General features: G+C 40.8%; 1 protein-coding gene across 4 annotated transcripts in view; it reads right to left on the bottom strand.

Moving 5' to 3' along the window:
- The window catches only part of AKAP6 (A-kinase anchoring protein 6), a 598,070-nt gene that overhangs the window by 558,801 nt on the left and 14,458 nt on the right, over nucleotides 1-24,811 (bottom strand). For 2 of the 4 annotated variants that reach the window (XM_029238347.1, XM_029238344.1), the window contains exon 2: nucleotides 1,002-1,107. The exons of 1 other annotated variant lie outside the window; for it this stretch is intronic. The gene's annotated coding sequence lies outside the window, so the exon portion shown is untranslated. Of the gene's footprint in view, nucleotides 1-1,001; nucleotides 1,108-20,533; nucleotides 20,687-24,811 lie in introns of those variants that run through there. One more of the 4 variants, XM_029238346.1, reaches the window with a different exon arrangement.

The raw sequence follows: 24,811 nt of genomic DNA, 5'->3' as shown, positions 1-24,811 counted from the left end.
CCTGCTGGCTACCTTTAGTGTGGTTGTACACTGTATGATGAGGACTTCTTCTCTTTCTCTTTAGCATTAGGTAAAATCCTCAGACGGAGCAGAACCCAGATATATTTAAATAAAATAGACCAATGACCTTAGGCTATATCATTCATATAGGAGTGGTTGGATATGCATTTTTTCTAATCTAGGGCCTATTGGCCAAAAGTAGTTTGAAATATTTGGGAACCTAGAGATTGGATGACTTAAAGGTAAGGAAGCTGGACATTTCCTCTTTCTTTAAATTCTCTTTTCCCCTATGCACACCTCTCTGTGTTTGCCGCCTACCTCTCTGACCACTCATGGTTAGGTTGCTTTATGTATCCCTCTCCTTCTGCCAAGCCCCAAATGTTGGTATTTCCCTGAACAAACTCATCTATTCCCATGGGCACAGCATATATTCCCAAACCTGTACTTCAACTGATATCTCTCTTCAGAACTTCAGACCCATTCATGAAACTACCAAACTCCCACAAGCACCCCAAACTCAATCTGTAGAAAACTGAACTCATCATCTTCTCTCTCTACCGCCTCCTCACAGCCATTTCTCCTTCTCTCTTCTCTTGTTGATGGCACCATCTTCTTTCATTGCCCATATAAGAGACCTAGGACTCAGCCTTCACTCCTTGCTCCTCCCCACCCAAGGTCCCTCACATCCAATCAGCGTCAAACACTGTCACCATCCTCTCTTGAATCCATCCACTTTTCTCCACTCTCACAACCACCAGCCTAGTTCAGGTAAAAATCATTATTTCCCAAAGTTGAGATAAGTCTCCCAACCGGTCTCCTGACCCTACTTGAGCTCTTCCAATCCATTCCTTATGCTGAACCCAGTGATCTTTCTAATATGTATATCTAAGCATGTCATGCTTTTCACTAAAAATCCTCCTGTAGCTCCATTCTGCTTTTAGGATGAAGTCCAAATGTCTTAACCAACTGAAGATATCCTGCATAACTTGGTCTCCACATACCTCTCCAGCCGCATCTCTCACCAGAATTCCTTCACATTTCATGTTCCAGCCCCACAGAATCTCTTCCAGACCTTCATACCTGCTGTTCTCTTGCCTGCTGGCCTTCCTAGAATCACAGAATTGTACAGAGAAAACGGACTGAAAAATACCCAAATCAGGACTATCAACCAATTTCCTCCTTATCTGCAGAAAGCTCAATCCAATTAAATAAACATTTATTGAGTGCCCACCAAGGGTAAAATACTATCTTAGCAGCTGCAAAGACACTTAATAAGTAAGGCATAACCCATGCCTATGGAACTTGCAATCTCATTGCTTCTCTTAACCCTGAGTTTTAAAGTTCAAGTTCCTGGGCTTCCCTGGTGGCGCAGTGGTTGAGCGACTGCCTGCCGATGCAGGAGACACGGATTCGTGACCCGGTCCGGGACGATCCCACATGCCGCGGAGCGGCCAGGCCCGTGAGCCATGGCCGCTGAGCCTGCGCGTCCGGAGCCTGTGCTCCGCAATGGGAGAGGCCACAACAGTGAGAGGCCCGCGTACCGAAAAAAAAAAAAGTTCAAGTTCCTGAAATATAGTTCCTTTCCTCGAACTTAAGTTCAAGGCACGCTAAGAAACTATCTGTTCGTGACACAACTGGCTTGTGCCTATATTTACTTTTACCAGAATGTTTCACCCCCTTCTCTCCCAATCCAGGGCCCACATACCATCTCCCAATTTCTGAACTTCAAAGAAGCACTACCCGGCTGTTTATGCCTAGATTAGAAAGCTCGAAGTTCCTGTTGGCTTTTTCAGCTGTGGCTTATGGCAATCTAATTGGCATCGATCACCAGGGATTCCCAGGAGCCTGAAGTCCAGCATTTAGTAGCTATGTGTGGTGTTGCATCAGTCAGGACTGGAGTTTTAAGTTTAAAATACTGGAGCTCAGGAAAGGAGTAGAGAGAAGAGCCATCCTGAAGAAATTTAATAGATAGCCTTTTGGGTTGCCCCTGAGCACACACACAGCAAAATGATGGAGCTAGGCAAAGAACACTATCTAAAAGCAAAAGACGATATCCTATGTCTCTGCCGAGCTAGAATGTGATTTTATGATGGAGACACAATCTTAGTGATAGTTTTCCTTCTTCTTGGTGGGTAGATGACTAGAAGGCTTAGTATTACTAGAATTTCAAAAAGGCATCCCCTCTGTGGGCAGACAAATGACCAAAAAGTCACACCCTCCTCCTGACTGACTGGAGGCAGGCTTTGTGCAGGGCATGTACTGCATGTCCATGTGTGGTTGGTCCTGGGTGGCACCTCTCTGCCTTCCAAATTCATGGCTATCACTACATAAATGGGAGATACTATCTCAGGTTTCTCACCACCCAGCCCTGAACAAGAGGGGGTCTACTTTCAAAACACAGAAAGTTACTATAATACATTTTCCATACTTCTCTACTTGGAAACTCATGTGAAGATTCCTAGTGCCTTAAACTTTCATCATTTGTTCATAATGGCCGATCCTGACCCACCCCTCCACCCCCCTCGATGAGGCAGAAACTTGGATTGTTCTCAAATACAACACAAAGAGAATTTCTGGCAACCAGAGTTTTACCCAGGGGTGGTAATGAAGCATAATTATCCTTGGCTGACCAGAAGCCGAATGACTATTAATAGAGAGAAGCAACAAGAAAGTGTCAAATAGGATAGGGAGCATGCTATACCTGGGTTGAAACACTCAATAATTAGGAACAGAATGTAGAGAGCCAAGTGGCCATTTGCCCTATGTCTTATTCCTTTTGGTTTTTTAGGCTGGATTGATTCCTGTCTAGTTCAAGGTGGGGCGTGTACTAGCCTAATTTGGTCTGGGAACCAACCAAGGATTCTGGATGCTACTTTTAAGGCAGGTCCTGGGCCTTAGTTTACCTGTGTTCCTAGGTCTAAAACACCTTTCCTTCCATCTATTGCAAAGTAAGTTTGAGTGTTTGTCAGACAGCAACAGCAGTAAACAAGAGAGTCGAAAAAGACTGGATGCGGCATCAACCTCATGTTTTATTTGCATCCCTAGAACTCTGAAGATTCTGCATCTGGCATAGCAAAATCTCCCCCATAGGACTGCACGTGGAGTGACTTTCATATTTTCCACATGTCTGGTCTGGCCTTATTACTCAAAGGACATTAACCCCTGCATTCCATCTAAGAACCTATCAGTAAGTCTTTCAGTCTAAAGAAGTATCAAATAAGGAAATTACTGACTTACAAGCCAGAAATATTTATTGAGTTTGGAAACATTTATCAATTGCCTTCCATATGGAAAACAAAGGATTTAGCACTAGGATGGAGTAGGGTAGGGTGAAGAAGGGCTTGAAAGATGAGAGACAAGAAGCCTCCCCTCAAATGACCTTAAAATTGGAGGAAACACACAGACACAAAAATAAATAATACAAAAGAGAGACAGAGCCCAGGTGTATGGGGCTGTGCTTGCTGAAAGAGAACCAAATTTGGAACTTGCCATACCATCAACAACTTTTAAATATTTTTCATTCTTCCAGAGTAAAACCTTATCATACCTGCGAAGGAGAGAAACTACAATAAACAGAAATATGCTCCTTGAGGAAGATTTGTCTATATTCTTTTACTAATCCCAGGACAGAGGCCCTGAGGTCTATTTCCAAGTTGAGCTGGTTTTGATGTGTATGAATGATTTGGTCAGTAAGATAGCAAATAGCCAAAGAGATCAAAAGGATTAGAAAGGCCCACTGAGACAAGATTATGATCCATCCATCAGCATATATCTGGGCTCTGCAGCATGGCTGGGACACAGACCTACTGATCAACTGGACGCCACCATAACTGTGTGCCCCAAGAGGCTTTTACACCCTGGGGAGACAGTAATGGCAGTCCTAAGAGGAAGATCTGTGAAACCAACTGCAGAGCTCCCCAGTACCCTACATTAAAAGCCATCAAAATTGGAGGCTTTGCTGATAACAGAAGTGGAGCATTAGGGAAGGTAACTCAAGGTACTGAAAATCCTCAGTCAGACCCACTTCAGCTTGATTGTAATTCTTGGCTCCAGGCCTATTTCTGAAAGACATCAAACATGGAAAGAAAATAAGTCTGAGAAAAAATATAGCTTATTCCATTTGGAGGATAGACAATGAGACATGTAACAGATGGAATGGGAAAGGGCAAAGGGCGTAATAAGACTCGCTACAGGATTAAGCGCTCATCTGATTAAAAGCAGCATATGCAGGGCAGAGGCAGAGCAAAACCACACCACTCACTCCACACTTCAGGGTGTGCAGCCGTCAACACGCCGGAGACCAGGTGGGAGCCACATACACAAGCCCCGCTGAGAAGTATCATGACTGGTTAACTGGACTGTGAAGGTTTTGCCTTGATCTTTAGTCATGAAAGTCTCAGCCACAGAAAGAACTACTCATCTGTTGCAGAAGCAGAAGAGCTCAACTTTGTACCCTCAGTGCCAAGCGTGATGCCGGACACATCAGGGCTTAATAACTGTGCTTTGAATGAGTGAAAGTCTAACTTCTTAGCTCTATGCCCATGAAGTCTGGAAGGGGTAGAGGTAAAGTCTGTAACCATATGTCCTGATTTGCCTGATAATCCCAGATTATACCTGTTGTATCCGCATAATCAGTAATGGCCCCTTTTACTTGCTAAAGAGTATCAGTTTGGACAGCAAATTATATTTTACTTTAGGTATATAGTCTGTCACCAAAATGAATGTTTTCCATTGATTAGATGATCACAAATACACATGGGGCCCTTTATTTTTTCAACCAAGTCACTCCTCAGTCCTTGCAGAGCCTGTCTTTGGTGGACTTTGTGAGGTCCTTTTTTCTCTGGTCTCCCGTTTTATCTCTTTGCCCATGTTTCCCTTATTTCTTCCATCCCTGTTTTTCCTTCATGAGTCCTGGCTCTACCCCTGGGGTGGGGAGTGTGAGTCAGCCTCTCCGTGTCCTGTGAGTTCTGATTATTTTAAGTCCTTCAGAGTCTCAGAGGAACACCACTTCTAACATATCCTTCCTTGCTAATATTCACAACCTTTCATAGCATGACTTCAATATATTTTTGTGCTGACAAAGTCTCTATTTTTTTTCTGACTTTCCAAAGACCCCTCCCAAGAATGAGTGATAATGGAGACAAGGAAAGAAGGAAGCAAGGGAGGAAGAAAACCCTGTATTGCTACAAATGGATAAATGAACAAAAACTTGAGTGAGGGCCTACATATGGACAAGGAGATGGACTTCTAGTCCTATGGCTTTTTCTGACCTACCAAAAAGAAAGGGCTGAATTACATGCTTGCTTTTTAAGCAAGGAGTCTGATTTATTCCTGAGACTTCTATCTATTTCCATTTATTTAGCTTAGCATTTACACCAGCAGGATTCAAGAACAAATTCTATTTTGTTCAAGATAAATCATCATTCACTCCTGGAAGCCCAAAACCATCATAAAAATAAAAAGAAGTAGGAGGGAAAAGGAATGTTAGTAAGAATTGGATCCATTAATGAGTTTGGGATTTTGATATTTTTTGTGTAATTTTTTTCAATCTTTCTCTCAGACCATGAGTGGGAGTTTATTATCTGGGGTGTAAACTTCTTATGAGCTTCTGACATTGCTGCTAATAAGGAAATAATAGCAGATCTATAGTCTCTGTCTTCATAAAAAGAAGCAAGAGACTCATTTGGCCATATCAGACTGAATCAGGAACCTTAAAAAAATAAATTAACTCTATATAACAGGATGTAAAGTTAGAGTCTGAAGACATGGATTGGAATCCCATTCTATTCGTTCCTAGCTGCGTGGCCTTGGACAAATCTCTTGGGGACTCAGCTTCTCAACTGCATAATGAGAGGCTTATTTGCTTAAGCTCCACCTATCACTCAAGCTCTATGAATCTATGGCTTAATCATTTGGTCAGGGAGAATTTCTTTCTCCAATAATCCCCACATGAAGGGCATCAAATGTTCAACTCCATCTCCTACTCCCACATCCCACTAGTTATCTTCTAACACCCCTAACAGAAGGCCTAGGATCTCTATGCTCCCTTACTGCCCCCATCTTTCCCTGTAATCCATATGCTCTGGATTCCATAACTTCATCAGGGTGATTTCTAGTAAATGAACTGACTCTGCTCACAGTGCCTGGCTGTGCCTTGGCTATGAGCTCTCTGAGCACAGCAAAACATCTCATATCAAAGGGTCCATCTGTCTTTAGCTGGAAAATATATTTTGAATAACCAAGTTTGCTACAAATTGGCCAGCTCAGGTCCACTCTGAGAAATCAATTGCTCAGCCTTTCATGTCTCTCCTGAGCAGTGTATGTTGTTCAGTGGATTCAATACTACAACAATCTCAACTCCTGCTCCTCCTTGGCAAGGAATGTTATTTCATTACACCTGCCTAGAAAGGTACCAACATTCCCTGACTTGCTATTGACACTCATTGATTCAAACCTGACTCCCAGACATGTTTGCTTACTAAAAGGAGCCTAAATAAAGCATGTGTTACTCATTTTCCCCTAGCGAAAGAAGATTTTGTAAAATCGTCTTGCAGCAACACTTGTCAATATGGTTTAAAAATAGTGCTCACAATTCACTAATACCCTCTGTGCCTATGGGATGGAAACACCTTTACATAGTCAGACCCAGGGATCTTAAACCCCATTTGGAGATTTCCAGAAAGTTCTCTTATAACTACTTCATGGATTTGCTGGGACCATGAAATGAGATGATGCATGCGAACTGCACAAACCCCATTTGTTTGTGCAGTTATTTTTTACATTACAGGAACGCTATTTTTTCCAGTGGGTGAGAAAGATGCCTTAGAGAAGGCAGCACTGCCAAAGCTCTCTTGATGATGATAGGAAAGATTACTGTGAATACACGGTAAAATGGTAGGGGTAGGACAGAAGGAATGAATGTATAAGTAGATAGGAAAGTGAAACAGATGTGGAATAAAGCATGAGCATAATGTGAGAAAGTTCTCCCAGACTCTGCCTTCTCAGCATCCCAAATGGCCACACTCATGGGAACAAAGTTTTCTGGTGGGTCTCAAGTTCCATCCTCATTACAGTCTATAATCTACCTACAAACTTCCCCTTCCTGCGCTCTGAATGCTGCCATCATAAGAACACATTCTCTGCTCCTTAAGTTTCTTTTCTTTTTTTTTTTGCTTCCTAGTTTCTTATGTGTAATTCCTACATCTCTCCCATGGTACCAAAGACATTCATAGCTCTACCTTTGATTTCTCTCGTCTGAGTGGAAACAGCCACCTGAGATTCTGCTTTACAGATAACTTGATAAATTCCATTGATGTTGGAACCCATGTCCATTTAATTCTCTAGGAATTGTACCTACAACTGCTCTGTTGTATTCAAGGGTCCATGGTTGGTATTTTCTTCGTAACAATCACGGACGACATCTATAGACTTTCAAATGCTCTCACTGCCTAGCTGAAAACAGTGTCCCACACAAGGGGACACAAGGAAGAACTGTCCTGCTCCAAACAGCAATGCAGCTCTCCTGTCCCCTGCATTGGTAAACTCTGTCTGGCCTAGTAAAATGCTTCCTAGAAGAAAAGTGCATCAAAAGCTTCCATAATTCTTAACGTTAGCTTTGCTAGGCTGACTACCATGCTCCTGCACCCTGGTTGTAAGACAGATTCTTCATGGTCCCTGAATCCTGTTCCCTTGTCCCTACTAACTGGGTTCAGGGACAGTGGCTGGCACAAGGCACTCCTGTAAAAGAGACTCCCAACCCAAATCTACCAACCACAACATGAATCCCTCGGATTGGACTGTTCCCAGTCTCTTTTCCTTGATTTTCTTTCTCTAGCTTCCTCTGTGCTTTTCATAATTACTGTTCTTCCTCCTATTACAAATGAACCTCTCCTTCCTTCTGTCATCTCCTAAACTTCCCTGAAGGAATTTTTTAGTAAGTTCTGGCAAAAGTAGCAAGAATGCTAAAGACCAGTCAAAAAAAGCAAGCAAAACCCAAAAAAGCTAAAAGAAGCAGGCTTTTGGCTCTGGAAAACAAATGCTTTTATGCTACCTTAGGCACTAGCGCAGAAGGGTCCCTTGAAAAGGAGTCAGGCTATAACATTACTTAATATTGAGTATCTCAGCAGCACTGCAAAGTGATGTTTACCATGGCTTTCCTTGTACCAAGGGCTGGGTTTCCAGCGACCCATTTGCTGGTGCCAATTTCTAATAGCTTTATGGCCAGAAACTACTGCCCAACTGGGGCGAGGGAGGGCAGGGTGCAGAGGGAGACAGGATTAGATCCAGGCCCAGGGGGTCAGTGGCAGTGTGCACAAAAAGCTGGCCCCTGGAGGGAACAAAGGCCAGGAACTCCCTTGGCCCCTTGGCAGCCTGAGGGTGTCACTTGTTGGAAAAAATGAGGTATAACCCAGATAAAAGGGGAAGCTGGTACCTCACCTGCCAGGTCTATACTGAAATACGAGACAAAAGCCCAGCCTCTGGAGTTTCTTCCAGCTGCCAGCCAGGTGCCACAACAACTTGGTACCAGACTCCGGCCCTCCCTTCACCATACCCTAGTAGGAAAGCATCCCCAGGATGGGGTTCAGCAATACTCTTGTCTATAAGGGTGATAAACAAGGAGTTTAGAGCCTGGCCATCTTATCTGAGGTGATGACAAGAAGCCCAGAGAGAAACTATACAGGAGTCCTTATATGGCCAACATAGTCTAACTGACATCTTTGTGTAAATGAGAAGGCCCTCCCTCACTGTGAGTAGATAGAGACCTGTGGGTGCACAGCTTGGGTGAAACATGGGCATGATTTGTGCTCAGGTACAGTGCACAATGCATAGCAACACAGAGCCGTCCCATTCCATAGCTCAGGGGTTAGAAATAATTAGGTTCAAGGCAGAGTGTCAGAAAAGATGGCAGGTGTCATGTCTGGGTCAGCCTTCTCACACCCTTCTGCATGTTGGGGCAACAGTCTGTGCCAGGATAGCTAAGGACAGAGATGTTAGGAGGAGCAAGGGTGACAGAAACATGGTGGCCCTACCAGGACTTACACTCAAGCCAGCCATGTCCTAACCTCACTCTGACACAGCCACTGAGACCCAACCCACTCCCGTCATCAGGCTCACTCACCACCATCTGTCTCTGAGGAAAATTATCTAGAACAATGCATGCCTGCTTGCTATGAGTGCATTTGGGGATCCAACAGTGATGTGAGGTACAGAAAATGGACAAAGCAGTATTATCACGATGAAGGAATCAAAAGGAATAGGGGAAAGGTCTCAAATAGGGGAGATTGGTTCCTAAAAGAAGAAGAATTGGACCACAACCCTCTCACCACTACTCCAAACATAAAGCAACAGATAAAATATAAAAAGAATGTATTAAGGGGCAACCTTCACGATGGCGGAGGAGTAAGACGTGGAGATCACCTTTCTCCCCACAGATACATCAGAAATACATCTACACGTGGAACAACTCCTACAGAACACCTACTGAACACTGACAGAAGACCTCAGACCTCCCAAAAGGCAAGAAACTCCCCACGTACCTGGGTAGGGCAAAAGAAAAAAGAAAAAACAGAGACAAAGAATAGGGTCGGGACCTGCACCAGTGGGAGGGAGCTGTGAAGGAGGAAAGGTTTCCACACACTAGGAAGCCCCTTCGCGGGCGGAGACTGCGGGTGGCGGAGAGGGGAAGCTTCGGAGCCACGGAGGAGAGCGCAGCAACAGGGGTGCGGAGGGCAAAGCGGAGAGATTCCCACACAGAGGATCAGGGCCGACTGGCACTCACCGGACCAAGAGGATTGTCTGCTTACCCGCCGGGGCGGGTGGGGCTGGGAGCTGAGGCTCGGGCTTTGGTCTGATGCAGGGAGAGGACTGGCGGCATGAACACAGCCTGAAGGGGGCTAGTGCACCACGGCTAGCCAGGAGTGAGTCCGGGAAAAGGTCTGGAGCTGCCGAACAGGCAAGAGACTTTTTCTTGCCTCTTTGTTTCCTGGTGTGCGAGGAGAGGGGATTAAGAGCGCTACTTAAAAGAGCTCCAGAGACGGGCGCGAGCCGTGGCTATCAGTGCAGACCCCAGAGACGGGCACGAGACGCTAAGGCTGCTGCTGCAGCCACCAGGAAGCCTGTGTGCGAGCACAGGTCACTATCCCCACCTCCCCTCCCGGGAGCCTGTGCAGCCCACCACTGCCAGGGTCCCGTGATCCAGGGACAGCTTCCCCGGGAGAACACACGGCTCACCTCAGGCTGGTGCAATGTCACGCCAGTCTCTACCGCCACAGGCTCGCCCCGAATTCTGTACCCCTCCTTCACCCCGTACTGAGTGAGCCAGAGCTGCCAAATTAGCTGCTCCTTTAACCCCGTCCTGTCTGAGTGAAGACCAGATGCCCTCAGGCAACCTACACGCAGAGGCGGGTCCAAATCCAAAGCTGAACCCCAGGAGCTGTGCAAACAAGGAAGAGAAAGGGAAATCTCTCCCAGCAGCCTCAGGAGCAGTGGATTAAATCCCCACAATCAACGTTATGTACCCTGCATCTGTGGAATACCTGAATAGACAACAAATCATCCCAAAATTGAGGCAGTGGACTTTGGGAGCAACTGTAGACTTGGGGTTTGCTGCATGCGACTGACTGGTTTCGGGTTTTACATTTATCTTAGTTTAGTGTTTAGAGTTTATTATCATTGGTAGATTTGTTTACTGATTTGCTTGCTCTCTTCCTTTTATATATATATATACATATATATATATTTTCCTTTTTCTCTTTTGTGAGTGCATATGTGTATGCGTCTTTGTGTGATTTTGTATATCTTTGCTTTTACCATTTGTCCTAGTGTTCTGTCTGTCCGTTTTTGTTTTTTTTTTAATATAGTTTTTAGTGCTTGTTATCATTGGTGGATTTGTTTTTTAGTTTGGTTGCTCTCTTCCTTCTTTCTTTTCCTTTTTTTTCTATTACTTTTTAATAATTTTTTTTATTTTAATAACTTTATCTCTTTTTATTTATTTTTTTCTTTCTTTCTTTCTTTTTTTCTCCCTTTACTTCTGAGCCACGTGGCTGACAGGGTCTAGGTGCTCCAGCCAGGTGTCAGGCCTGTACCTCTGAGGTGGGAGAGCCGAGTTCAGGACATTGGTCCACCAGAGACCTCCCAGCTCCACGTAATATCAAATGGCGAAAATCTCCCAGAGATCTCCATCTCAACACCAACACCCAGCTTCACTAAACGACCAGCAAGCTACAGTGCTGGACCCTATGCCAAACAACTAGCAAGAAAGGAACACAACCCCAGCCATTAGCAGAGTGACTGCCTAAAATCATAATAAGGTCACAGGCACCCCAAAACACACCACCAGACACGGTCCTGCCCACCAGAAACACAAGATCTAGCCTCATCCAACAGAACACAGGCACTAGTCCCCTCCATAACGAAGCCTACACAACCCACTGAACCAACCTTAGCCACTGAGGGAAGATGCCAAAAGCAACGGGAACTACGAACCTGCAGCCTGCGAAAAGGAGACCCCAAACACAGTAAGTTAAGCAAAATGAGAAGACAGAGAAAGACAAAGCAGATGAAGGAGCAAGGTAAAAACCCACCAGACCAAACAAATGAAGAAGAAATACACAGTCTACCTGAAAAAGAATTCAGAGTAATGATAGTAAATATGATCCAAAATCTTGGAAATAGAATGAAGAAAACACAAAAAACATTTAACAAGGATCTAGAAGAACTAAAGAGCAAACAAACAATGATGAACAACACAATAAATGAAATTAAAAATTCTTTAGAAGTAATCAATAGCAGAATAAAGGCAGAAGAATGGATAAGTGACCTGGAAGATAATATAGTGGAAATAACTACTGCAGAGCAAAATAAAGAAAAAAGAATGAAAAGAAGTGTGAACAGTCTTAGAGACCTCTGGGACAACATTAAACGCACCAACATTAGAATTATAGGGGTCCCAGAAGAAGAAGAAAAAGAGAAAAGGACTGAGAAAATATTTGAAGAGATTATGGTAGAAAACTTACCTAATATGGAAAAGGAAGTAGTCAATCAAGTTCAGGAAGCACAGAGAGTCCCATACAGGATAAATCCAAGGAGAAACATGCCAAGACACATATTAATCAAACTATCAAAAAGTAAATACAAAGGAAAAATATTAAGAGCAGCAAGGGAAAAATAACAAATAACATACAAGGGAATCCCCATAAGGTTAACAGCTGATCTTTCAGCAGAAACTCTGCAAGCCAGAAGGGAGTGGCAAGACATATTTAAAGTGATGAAAGGGAAAAACCTACAACCAAGATTCCCCGGCAAGGATCTCATTCAGATTCAATGGAGAAATTAAAACCTTTACAGACAAGCAAAAGCTAAGAGAATTCAGCACCACCAAACCAGTCGTACAACAAATGCTAAAGGAACTTCTCTAGGCAGGAAACACAAGAGAAGGAAAAGACCTACAATAACAAACCCAAAACAATTAAGAAAATAGTAATAGGAACACACATATCAATAATTACCTTAAATGTAAATGGATTAAATGCTCCCACCAAAAGACACAGACTGGCTGAATGGATACAAAAACAAGACCCACATATATGCTGTCTACAAGAGACCCACTGCAGACCTAGGGACACATACAGACTGAAAGTGAGGGGATGCAAAAAGATATTCCATGCAAATGGAAACCAAAAGAAAGCTGGAGTAGCAATTCTCCTATCAGACAAAATAGACCTCAAAACAAAGACTATTACAAGAGACAAAGAAGGACAGTACATAATGATCAAGGGACAATCCAAGAAGAAGATATAAGAATTGGAAATATTTATGCACCCAACATAGGAGCACCTCAATACACAAGGCAAATGCTAACCACCAAAAAAGGGGAAATCGACAGTAACACAATCATAGTAGGGGACTTTAACACCCCACTTTCACCAATGGACAGATCATCCAAAATGAAAATAAATAAGGAAATACAAGCTTTAAATGATACATTAAGCAAGATGGACTTAACTGATATTTATAGGACATTCCATCCAAAAACAACAGAATACACTTTCTTCTCAACTGCTCATGGAACATTCTCCAGGCTAGATCATATCTTGGGTCACAAATCAAGCCTTGGTAAATTTAAGAAAACTGAAATCGTATCAAGTATCTTTTCTGACCACAATGCTATGAAACCAGATATCAATTACAGGGAAAAATTTCTAAAAAACACAAACACACAGAAGCTAAACAATATACTACTTAATAACCAAGAGATTACTGAAGAACTCAAAGAGGAAATCAAAAAATACCTAGAAACAAATGACAATGGAGACACGACGACCCAAAACCTATGGGATGCAGCAAAAGCAGTTCTAAGAGGGAAGTTTATAGCAATACAGTCCTTCCTCAAGAAACATCTCAAATAAACAACCTAAATTTACACCTAAAGCAATTAGAGAAAGAATAATAATAAAAAAAAATTAGCAGAAGGATAGAAATCATAAAGATCAGATCAGAAATAAATAAAAAAGAAATGAAGGAAATGATAGCAAACATCAATAAAACTAAAAGCTGGTTCTTTGAGAAGATAAACAAAATTGATAAACCATTAGCCAGACTCATCAAGAAAAATAGGGAGAAGACTCATATCAATAGAAATGAAAAAGGAGAAGCAACAACTTACACTGCAGAAATATGAAGGATCATGAGAGATTACTACAAGCTACTATATGCCAATAAAATGGACAACCTGGAAGAAATGCACAAATTTGTAGAAAAGCACAACCTTCCGAGACTGAACCAGGAAGAAATAAAAAATATAAACAGACAAATCACAAGCACTGAAATTGAGACTGTGATTAAAAAATCTTCCAACAAACCAAAGTCCAGGACCAGATGGCTTCACAGGCGAATTCTATCAAACATTTAGAGAACAGCTAACACCTATACTTCTCAAACTCTTCCAAAATATAGCAGAGGGAGGAACGCTCCCAAACTCATTCTACAGGGCCACCATCACCCTGATACAAAAAGCAGACAAAGATGTCACAAAAAAACTACAGACCAATATCACTGATGAACATAGATGCAAAAATCCTCCACAAAATACTATCAAACAGGATCCAACAGCACATTGAAAGGATCACACACTATGATCAAGTGGGGTTTATCCCAGGAATGCAAGGATCCATCAATATACGCAAATCAGTCAATGTGATAAACCAGATTGACAGATTGAAGACGAAAAACCGTATGATCATCTCAATAGATGCAGAAAAAGCTTTCGACAAAATTGAACACCCATTTATGATAAAAACCCTCCAGAAAGTAGGCATAGAGGGAACTCACCTCAACATAATAAAGGCCATATATGACAAACCCACAGCCAGCATCATTCTCAATGGTGAAAAACTGAAACCTTTTCCTCTAAAATCAGAAACAAGACAAGGTTGTCCAGTCTCACCACTATTGTTCAACATAGTTTTGGAAGTTTTAGCCACAGCAGTCAGAGACGAAAAAGAAATAAAAGGAATCCAAATCAGAAAGGAAGAAGTAAAAATGTCACTTTTTGCAGATGACATGGTACTATATACATAGACTATCCTAAAGATGCTACCAGAAAACTAGTAGAGCTAATCAATGAATTTGGTAAAGTAGCAATTAAGGAAACACTGCCATTTACCATTGCAACAAAGAGAATAAAATACCTAGGAATAAACCTACCTAAGGAGACAAAAGACCTGTATGCAGAAAACTATAAGACACTGATGAAAGAAATTAAAGATGATACAAACAGATGGAGAGATATACCATTGCTCTTGGATTGGAAGAATCAACATTGTGAAAATGACTCTACTACCCAAAGCAATCTACAGATTCAATGCAATCCCTATCAAACTACCAATGGCATTTTTCACAGAACTAGAACAAAAAATTTCACAATTTGTATGGAAACACAGGAGACCCCGAATAGCCAAAGCAATCTTGAGAAAGAAAAATGGAGCTGGAGGAATCAGGCTCCCGGACTTCAGACTATACTACAAAGCTACAGTAATCAAGACAGTATGGTACTAGCACAAAATCAGAAATATAGATCAATGGAACAGGATAGAAAGCCCAGAGATAAACCCACACACATATGGTCACCTTATTTTTGATAAAGGAGGCAAGAATATACAGTGGAGAAAAGACAGCCTTTCAATAAGTGGTGCTGGGAAAACTGGATAGCTACATGTAAAAGAATGCAATTAGAACACTCCCTAACACCGTACACAAAAATAAACTCAAAATGGATCAAAAACCTAAATGTATGGCCAGACACTATACACATCTTAGAGGAAAGCATAGGCAGAATACTCTATGACATACATCACAGCAAGATCCTTTTTGACCCACCTCCTAGAGAAATGGAAATAAAACCAAAAATAAACAAATGGCACCTAATGAAACTTAAAACCTTTTGCACAGCAAAGGAAACCATAAACAAGACCAAAAGACAACCCTGAGAATGGGAGAAGATATTTTCAAATGACAAAGGATTAATCTCCAAAATTACAAGCAGCTCATGCAGCTCAATATCAAAAAAACGAACAACCCAATCCAAATATGGGCAGAAGACCTAAATAGACATTTCTCCAAAGAAGATATACAGATTGCCAACAAACACATGAAAGGATGCTCAACATCACTAATCATTAGAGAAATGCAAATCAAAACTACAATGAGGTATCACCTCACAGCAGTCAGAATGGCCATCATCAAAATTCTAGAAACAATAAATGCTGGAGAGGGTGTGGAGAAAAGGGAACCCTCTTGCACTGTTGGTGGGAATGTAAATTGATACAGCCACTGTGGAGAACAGTATGGAGGTTCCTTAAAAAACTAATAGACTAGGGGTGCTTACTACCCAGAGACTCACTGAAAGAAACAAAAAAAAAACCTGAAGAATGCATATAGAAACTGATAAAAATATAATAACTGTATATTTAATCCTTACCCATAAAAATAATAACTATTTGGGGGGGAGGGTTAGGTTTAAATAAAACCCTAGACAGCAATATGAAGAAAGATATGTGCAGTGTAGGTATAGGAGGAAGAGAGGAACAAAGAAATTATTTTCTTATCTAGAAGAGACGAGATATACTGAATAAACATAGGCTTTATAGAAATTTTTAAAATTATGTATATATGTTAAAACTTTAAGGACAACCACTAAAATAAAAGTAATGCATCATATATATTGCAAGCAACAAAGGGAATAAAGGAAAATAGAAAAAAAAATCAACCACACAGAAAGCAGAAAAGAAAAAAAAAAAGGAGCAAAGAAAAAGCGTGGCTACAGCAGAAGTGTCCAGATGTCTGCCAAAGATTTGTGATCCTCTACCATAGTGAGGAACTGCTGCTGGGAAGTGGCTGTCAGGCCAAGAACTACATTTCCCAGGCCATTCTTGCTTCTAGGTAGGACCATATGACTAGTTCTCATCAACAAAATGTGAGCAGTAGTGATATAAATAACTTTCAGGCTGATGTGGTTAAGAAGCAGCCTAACCCTTTCTTTCCCTTTCTAGGGTGATCTTGGAACCTACATGTTGGGAGTGGCAGCACCGCAAGATGGAAGAAACCTTGATTCCTGAATGACTGTGTGGGGCAGACCATACCCTCTGTGCCACTGATTGGATTTTTATATAACAAAATACATACTTCTATTATGTTAAGCCACTGAGGTTTCCAGGTTCATCTGCAACCTCAGCTGGCACTACCCTAAGTAATACAGATGGTAAACAGAAAACATAAAATAATTTGACAGAAATAATGTAGGTATATTATCAATCACAAAAATGTAAATGGAATAAGCCCAAGGGTTGGCAAACTACAGCTGGCAGGACAAATCTGGCCCTGTGCATTGATTTATGTATTGTCAGTGGCTATTTCTGAGTAGTTACAGCAGAGACTATATGGGTCACAGAGCCAAAAATATTTACTGTCTGGTCCTTTCTAGGAAAAGATTGCTGACCTCTGAATTAAACCCATGTATTAAAAAATAGGATGAGAGCAAGTCAATTTTTTTTTTTTTTTTTTTTTTTTTTGCTGTATGCGGGCCTCTCACTGTTGTGGCCTCTCCCGTTGCGGAGCACAGGCTCCGGACGCGCAGGCTCAGCGGCCATGGCTCACGGGCCCAGCCGCTCCTCGACATGTGGGATCTTCCCGGTCCGGGGCATGAACCCCGTGTCCCCTGCATCGGCAGGCGGACTCTCAACCACTGCGCCACCAGGGAAGCCTGAGAGCAAGTCAATTTTTAAAGATTCAAATAATGCTATTTACCAGAAAACATACTTCTTAAAAATCTCACCAAAGGTTTGCAAATAAGGAAATGGATAAAGATATGTCAAGCAAATACTAACCAAAAGAAAGAACACATAGCAATATTAATATCAGACAATATAAAAGGTAATGTGTCAACATTAACAGGGATAAAGTAGTATACTACATAAGGAGAGAAAGAAAACACCCCAGGAAGATGAAACAATCTTGAACTTGTAAGCACCTAATTATATAAAGCAAATGTGATAGAACTACAATGAAAACTTCTTCACAACTATAAATTCAGAGGCAAATTTCAGCATGCATCTTTCAGAAACTGATAAATCAAGCCAATAAATTTTAGTTATATTAAAGAAGGAGCAATTAGGAGATCTGAAAGCTGTGACTCCCAATGCAGAATGGGTGGGGGTTTCAGAACCACCTGAGGAACTTTTTCAAATAATACATTACCCAGAGAGCAGAAAAGGAGAGATCTTCTGAGAACTAATTCAGTACACCTCTGTTACTGTCAGAAAGAGAGGGATCGCTTAGGGATGTTATGTTGTGGTAAAAAGAGGTTGAGAACTGTTAAGTCTTTATCAAGGTGTTGGACAGTGGCCAACCTCAATGATAAGCGCCCTGAAAAGAAACATTGGTGATTTATCAAGTACTTAAACCGTTTCCAACATAAGCTACTGCATGGGTACCAGAGACATCAAAGCACTGGAATAAGAACAAAAAAACCTGTTATGAGAGTGACCAGCTACCTCTCCTGATTTTCTGAGTACTTGTTTCTAATTTTCAAAACATGTCAGAGTTTTGTCTTAGTAGATTCAGTTTAACTAAATGTACAGCTGCTCAGGACAGAAAATAGTTTTTAAGGTGTACAAAACAATCTATATATTGACTTAAAATCTTGGCTGAACAGCTTTAGGAAAATTTTACCAATAGACAACCTATTAAAAGGTAATCTACTCCCTCTAAAAGTTCAAAGTTCACTGCACAAGAGAAATTCATTTAATCTAAGGAAACCACAAAAATGAAATTTAACTCTGCCGTAAAATAGAGGAATGTAACATTCTCATTCAATCAGTCCACCAGTCCACTTGGTTTCCTCTCTAGACCTCGCCTATGGGAAGGAATTTATAATAATGTAGTCAGTATATCAAAATACTTCTCTAACAAATAAATTCTATGTCCATGGAAGTTTGCAATGAATATATTTTGAGACTACACATTCAAAGGCAAGAGAAAAGAAATTGTGTCTAAATAATGGACTGAGGCACTAGTTCAGAAAATAAAAATACATAATTTCGGAGTAACAAGGAAAACATAAAATACTAGGGAGAGAAGTTCAGTTCTGACATGGCAAACAGGCAATACTACTTATTCTTGAATAGCTAAGTGACATGGTGAAAACGTGAAAGAAGGATTAGAACAGAAAGAGAGAGGCTAGAAGACCTGGGTAGTCCATGCGTGAGTTGATGAGAGTGGGGATTTAGAGGAATGGCCCTAAGAATGAGATTTAATGTGAATGAAGACTGGGGAGGAGGAGCCAACCAGACAGGGAAGGACTGGAATATTGAGAAAAAAAGGAAGGAGGAGGAGGATGGAGGAAAGAAGGGAAGATGGAAGAACAAAGATTACACTGATTACATTTACAAAACTGGTGCAGGCATGATGACAGGCAAAAGAAACCTGTATCTATTCGTGGAGGTTAGTTTTAGGCTCATTAAATTTAAGATGAAAGATAAAGATCAAAGATAAAAATCAGGCCAGCATTTGAATACAGTGATACTCAAACAGTAGCCCTTAGAGCCCTGCATCAGAATCCCCTGTGTGCCTATTAAAATGCAGATTTCAGGGCTCCCCTCCAGACCTACTGAACCACAATCCCAGGAATCTGGATTAAATGAATTTAGAGGAGGGAGGTACTGAGGGCACTGTAGTGTCCCGCATTGAACCAGAAATAAGATATGTATACTCTGTAGACCAAACTCCAAGTGGCTGAGCTTAGGATCCAAGCAGGATCCAAGCACTAAAGCATAGGGGGAAGGAGGTGGGGGTGTCTCAACAGTTATGGGTCACAAAGAGTAGCCAACGAAGGATACAGAAAGAAAGGAGTTTGTGAGCTTAGCAGGAACCAGAATTATACATTATCACAAGGATAAGGGAGTTTGTGGAGAAAGTTCTATTGGGTGCTTGGATGGTTTTTTTTTTCCTCTGTAGTTCTAGATAATTACATTGGGACTCCTACAGCTGACCAAGAATACAGCTTGAGCCTGCTGATAGCATCCTAGACAGTAAGGAAAACCAATAGGCTAATAGTAGGTATACAGTAGATACAAGTAGTAGGACTTTTAAGTCTTAACTTCCCCAAAGTAAGAAAAGATCTTATGCCCTCTCTCATTTTCATCATGTATTTAACAATAACTTATGGGTTTAAAAAAATGATTAAGAAATGTTTACACAGGTGTCTAATATTTTAAGCTTTGGAAGAAAAAAGGTGATTGGCCCCAAGTGTGCTTTTCCTCCCAGTTACAGTATTTCCTTTCCAGTGTTTTTAAATTGTCCTAGTTTCCAAGGTAACAGCCAATGGATATTGGGTTGTATTCCTCCCAGTTTAAGAGTTGCAGGCAGGTGCAGTTCACGATGTAGTGAAAGCCTCTGATCCAAATACCCAAATGCTCTTCTTGAATTAATGACCAAAAAATATTCAATCACTGCAAACCTTAAAGTTGAAAAAAGCTTCTCATGGCAACGAAAGCAATTTACACACCTGCAGAGCTTTGCAATGCACAAGGCACTTTCCCAAGCATTTCTCATAGATTCTTCCATCAACCCTCAGAGGCCAGCAGAGCAGACACTATTATTTTCTCCCTTCACAGGAAGGTGTACGTCCAAGGGATGGAGCAGGGATTTGAACTCTGACCATCAGGCTCAGGGATCTTTTTATGATACATGAAACACACAATTAATTTAAAAAGGTTTTTTTTCTCTTCAAAAGTAAATATGAGAGGAATACTTGATTGATGTTTTATCTGCAGTTTACATTATCAAATATTTCAATCAGGGTAGGCTCAGTTTTCCTGGTGAATTTGAAGGCTAAATTTCCTGGGAAAACAAAACCCTTCAGCTGCGTGATGGAACAGAGTTGGTGGGGGAAGTGAAACCACAGTGTGGCTAAGGAGATGTGAAATGTAAATGCTTTATACAGTTGGCGTCTTGGTATAAGAACCAAACTCTTACTCACCCTACAATCCAGGGATATATAGAGCCACTCCTGGAAGCAGTGAGGCTAGCCCAAAAGTCCACCTTACATGAGGGCCTGAATGGCCTCCTGAAGGAGTGACTGGAGGCACATAATACAGGTCCAGGGTGTGGGGGGGCAGAGTCTGGGTGTCTGTCATTCTGGAATCACCATTCTGGAATGATTCAGGACTAAAGATACAAAGAGCAAATTAAAACAAAGAATTATCTTACTAACGTCTCCCTGAGACCCTAAGAACCCAAAGCAACACTGTTTTGTGGCACTAGTTGTGCTGAAGGGCAGTGTGAGAGCACACTGGAGTGTAGAAGTTATTTCTGAAATAGGCCCTGTGTGAGCAGAGGCCTTCTTACCATGGAGTAAATGGGATAGAGTCGTCATGGGAATATTATCTGCTCATAGCTATTGCAGCTTTTTTAAACATTAATTCATTCAGAAAGTATTTATTTAGGTCAGACTTTGTGACAGGTAGTTGGGATACAGCAGTGAGCAAAACAAATGAAGTCCTACTCTTTGGAAGTTCTAGTCTAGTGGGGGAAGATAGAAAATAAAAAAACAAATAAATTGTGTGATGGACACAGATGCCATGGAAAAAACTGAAGCAGGATACAGGGGACGTAGCTTTCACAAAACACAAGTTGTGTGTCCATTTTAAATGTTTCTATAAATCAACAAAAATCCACTAGATTAATTTTACTAGTTGTGATCACTGAGGAACATTTCATAATGATAACAGGACCAATTCCTCAGGAAGACATAGCAATCCTAAATGTGTATATAGCTAACAACAACATTTGCTTCAAAATATATGAAGCAAAAACTGTTGGAACTGAAAGACCAAATAGAAAACTCCATAATTATAGCTAGAGACTTCAACAGTCCTCACTCAATAATTGATGGAAGAAGTACAAAAAATCAGTAAGGATATACATGATTCTTTTTTTATAAAGCATTTTTAAAATTAATTCATTTATTTATTTATTTTTGGTTGTGTTGGGTCTTCGTTGCTGTATGCAGGCTTTCTCTAGTTGTGGTGAGTAGGGGCTACTCTTTGTTGTGCCGCGCAGGCTTCTCATTGCAGTGGCTTCTCTTGTTGCATAGCACGGGCTCTAGACGCATGGGCTTCAGTAGTTGTGGCATGTGGGCTCAGTAGTTGTGGCACACAGGCTTAGCTGCCCCTCAGCACGTGGGATCTTCCTGGACCGGGGCTCGAAACCGTGTCCACTGCATTGGCAGGCAGATACTTAACCACTGTGCCACCAGGGAAGTCCCAAGGATATACATGATTTGAACAACATTATCAACTAACTTGACCTATTAACATTTATAGAACACTCCAGCCAACAACTGCACATTCTTTTTCTGCCCACATGGAACATTCACTAGGCATAGAACCTGGGCTGTAGAACAAGTCTCAATAAATTTAAAATAATTGAAACCATACCTCAAGGGAGTTAAATTTAAAAACAATACAAAGATATCTAGAAAATCCCCCAAATATTTGGAAACTAAAAGTAAGCATCTAAATGATCCATGTGACAAAGAAAAAAAAGATAAAAAGTAAAGTAAATATTTTTAACTAAATGAAAATATAAACACAGCACATTAAAATGTGTGGGGTAAACATAGTCTTGGATTGGAAGAATTAATATTGCTATAATGGCCATACTACCCAAAGCAACCTACAGATTTAATGTGATCCCTATCAAATTACACATGATATTTTTCATAGAACTAGAACAAATAATCTTAAAATTTATATGGAACCATAAAAGACCCAGAATTGCCAAAGCGATCCTTGAGGGAAAAGAACAAAGCAGGAGGCAAAACCCTCCCAGACTTTAGACAATACTAGAAAGCTACAGTAACCAAAACAGTGTGGTATCAATGGAACAGAATAGACAGCCCAGAAATAAATCCACACACCCATGGTCAATTAATCTTCAACAAAGGAGGCAAGAATATACAATGGGGAAAAGACAGTCTCTTCAGCAAGTGGTGTTGGAAAAGTTGGACAGCCACATGTAAATCAATGAAGTTATGACACTCAAATCATACAAAACAATGAACTCAAAATGGCTTAAAGACTTAAATATGACATGACACCATATGTCTTATATATAGTGTCTATAAGACACTGTATGTGTCTTATAGACACAAAACTATAATTCAAAAAGATAAATGCACCTAGAAGAAAACATAGGCACAACATTCTCTGACATAAATCGTAGCAATGTTTTCTCAGGTCAGTCTCCCAAAGCAATAGAAATAAAAGCGAAAAAAAACAACTGGGACCTAATCAAACTTACAAGCTCTTGCACAGCAAAGGAAACCATAAACAAAATGAAAAGACAACCTACAGAATGGAAGAAAAGATCTGCAAACAATGCAACTGATAGGGCTTAATTTCCAAAATATACAAACGGCTCAAACAACTCAGTAACAAAAAAACAAACAACCCAATCAAAAAATGGGCAGAATACCTAAATAGACACTGTTCCAAAGAAGACATACAGATGGCCAAGAGGTACATGAAAAGATGTTCATCATCACTAATTATTAGAGGAATGGAAATTAAAACTACAGTGAGGGCTTCCCTGGTGGCGCAGTGGTTGAGAGTCCGCCTGCCGATGCAAGGGACAGGGATTCGTGCCCCAGTCCGGGAAGATCCCACATGCCGTGGAGCAGCTGGGCCCGTGAGCCATGGCCGCTGAGCCTGCGCATCCGGAGCCTGTGCTCCACAACGGGAGAGGCCACAACAGTGAGAGGCCCGCATACCGCCGAAAAAAAAAAAAAAAGAAAACTACAGTGAGGTATCACCTCACGCCAATCAGAATGGCCATCACCAAAAAGTCTACAAATAATAAATGGTGGAGAGGGTGTGGAGAAAAGGGAACCCTCTTACACTGTTAGTGGAATGTAAATTGATGCAGCCATTATGGAAAACAGTATGGAGGTTCCTCAAAAAGCTAAAAATAGAGTTGCCATATGATCCAGCAATCCCACTCCTGGACATATACCCAGACAAAACTATAACTCAAAAAGATAAATGCACCGCTATGTTCACAGAAACACTATTTACAATAGCCAAGACACAGAAACAACCAAAATGTCCACCGACAGATGAATGGATAAGGATATGGTTTATATATACAATGGGCTATTAGCCATAAAAAAGAATGAAATAATGCCATTTTCAGCAACATGGATAGACCTAGAGATTATCATACTAAACGAAGTAAGTCAGAAAGAGAAAGACAAATAGCATATGATATCACTTATATGTAGAATCTAAAATACAACACAAATGAACAAATCTATGAAACAGAAACAGACCCACAGACAAAGAGAACAGACTTATGGTTGCCAAGGGGGAGGGGGAGGGGAGTGGGGAAGGGAAGGATTGGGAGTTTGGGATTAGCAGATGCAAACTAGTATATATAGGATGGATAAACAATAACTTGTATGGATTACAATAACTTGTATGGATTATCCATACACTTGTATAGCATATGGATATACACTACTGTATAACACAGGGAACTATATACAATACCCTGTGATAAACCATAATGGAAAAGAATATGAAAAAGAATATATATGTGTATAACTGAGTCACTTTGCTCTACGGCAGAAATTAACAAAACATCGTAAATCAACCATACTTAAAATTTTTTTTTAAAAAAATGTGTGGGGTACAGCTACAGCAGCTAAAATTGCCTAGAAACAAATTTAAATGCTTCTATTAGAAAAGAAGGTCTAAAATTAATAATCCAAACTTCCACTATAAGAAACAAGAGAAAGAAGAGTATATTAAAGCTAAAGTAAATATAAGGAAGGAAATAAAGAGTAGAAATTAACATAGAAATGAACAAGCAATAGAAAAAAAAAAAGGAAACCAAAACTGGTGGGAGTTTTTGGCAAAATACAACATAATTAATAAAATTCTAGCCAGACAAATCAAGAAAATAGGAGAGAAAACACAAGTTACCAACATCAGGAACAAAAGAGGAGACCTCATTACAGATACTAGAGAGATTAAAAGAAAAACAAGGTAATATTATGAAAAACGTCATGCTGCTGCTTTAGGACAAAACTAGTCTTTTCCTGAAAACACAGAAGCATGTACACAGTTATAATTCTCTGAAAATATTGCTTCTCAGTGTAGTCTCAACCATTTATAATAATTATAACTTTAAACCAAAATAACTTCTATTTTGCATAGAAGACTGGGGGCGTGGATAATGTGAACTGTCACACCCC

The sequence above is a fragment of the Monodon monoceros genome, unplaced genomic scaffold, assembly GCF_005190385.1.
Source record: "Monodon monoceros isolate NGI ecotype Baffin Bay Population unplaced genomic scaffold, NGI_Narwhal_1 Super_Scaffold_21, whole genome shotgun sequence".
Taxonomy (NCBI): domain Eukaryota; kingdom Metazoa; phylum Chordata; class Mammalia; order Artiodactyla; family Monodontidae; genus Monodon; species Monodon monoceros.
This window is presented reverse-complemented; position numbering and strand designations above follow the sequence as displayed.